We start from the raw sequence: 1,818 nt of genomic DNA on the forward strand, positions 1-1,818 counted from the left end.
CGGTTTTAATTAATTGATTTGTTTCTTTAAAATTCTACGCAGAGGTCTCGTTTATTTTTGCGCCTATTATTTTTTTTGAATTTTATAGTTATTTTTAGTAGTTAATTTTTTTGTTGGTTCTTCACGTGATTCCCTCGTTTTGTTCTGCGCGCAATTTTTTCGTTTTTTTCAAGAACTTTTTATTGTTCTGGCGTACGAAGATCAATGGCGATTCAGTATAGATTACTTTCATTTCAAGTTCCCCTTTAATTAATTGATAATTAGTAATTAGGCAAAGAACAGACAGCATTGTTTTCTGAAGAAATTCAAATCGATAAAATCAATCTATAGATTACGATTCCTGATTCCTTAGTACAATTACATTGAATTACAACGTCATAAATGAAAAATCATGTGAATATCAAACGTGTATGGATGGCATACAAAAACACTAATTTATTTCGGCGTATTTTGCAAGCAAAAGATTCACATTTATCACTTCTAACGTCATAATCCAATGCTGCTGTTATAAAAACAAGAGCCTTAATATTGTTGTTTCTAAAATAACACGAAACGTGTATCTTAAAATTTAAATAATCCCGAATATTGACGAAAATATATGGTTTCGTTTAACTGAAACATAGATTGAGACTTTTATGGAACAATGACCTTAGTTCTTGTTTCAGTTGAACATACCTAATATTTCATTCAACTCTTAGAAGAAAATTCTTTCAAATTTCGTTAAAATAAATACTAAAAGAATATAAAGAAAAATGCTCTGTTTGCAATTTGTAAGTTAAAAAAAAAAAAAACGTTAAAATTCCAAATTTGTGCTAAAAGATAAAGTTATAGAGTCATACAATTGCGGCCAAAGCCCGCCGTTTATAAATGTAATGTATTCGCCGCGATAAATTCATGCAACAACCAATATGATTGCGATTTAATTATAGACAATTGTTGATACAACAATCGATATATGATTCAATATTAAAAACCGCGGCGTGCCTCGCTGAAAATATTTCACTTGGCTTGGTCGTTTTTTCGGCGGGATTTGACCTTGTCCTTTGATCTTTTGTGAATCTTTATCATCTTCGCAATCTCTCTCTCTCTCATTTCACTGTCTTTCTTCTATTGGCAACTGCCTCGTTTTTCTTTTGTCCGTGTGTATTCGTATTTTTTATGTCCTTCGTCTATATCAATCCTGACACACAGTTAACCCTTTAACTTACATTTAACTTCAAAGTTCAATTTAAAAAAAATTAAATCTACGAGTTAATTCTTTTTCAGTTGCGTTTATTAAAGATATTTTAATTGTTTCAATTAACTAATCTTTTCTAAAATTTTAATCTTTCATATTCTGAAATTAAAAATTAAAATGTAGCATAATTAATTAATTTAACAAGGTATTTATTGTATAATTTCGAATTTAAAATTATACAAAACTAGTTTCAAATATTTTAAATATTGCAATTGTTAATTTAAAGAAATCCCTAAAAATAAATATTTATCAAAAATTTTAAATGTTCAATTTCTTCAAAATTAGAACTAAAATTTCACAAAATCTTTTTTTTCTTAAAATTTTAAATTCATAAATTAAAGATTTAACTTTTTTAAATATGTATTTAAATCAATTATTTCTAAATTTTAAAAGAAATATATTAAAGAGAGAAATCTAAAATGAATTTGTAAAAAATGTTTATAGCTTAAATTTGTAATATATTTGAGATTTTTGATCCTTCCTTTCAGAGATCTCTGGATTTTCGATTAAATAGATTTTAGGTTTTTGATTTTAAAATATCATTAGAGTCTACAAATGCTACGATTTTTCTATATAATATA

Source organism: Formica exsecta, unplaced genomic scaffold, assembly GCF_003651465.1.
Source record: "Formica exsecta isolate Colony F162 unplaced genomic scaffold, ASM365146v1 scaffold117, whole genome shotgun sequence".
NCBI lineage: Eukaryota > Metazoa > Arthropoda > Insecta > Hymenoptera > Formicidae > Formica > Formica exsecta.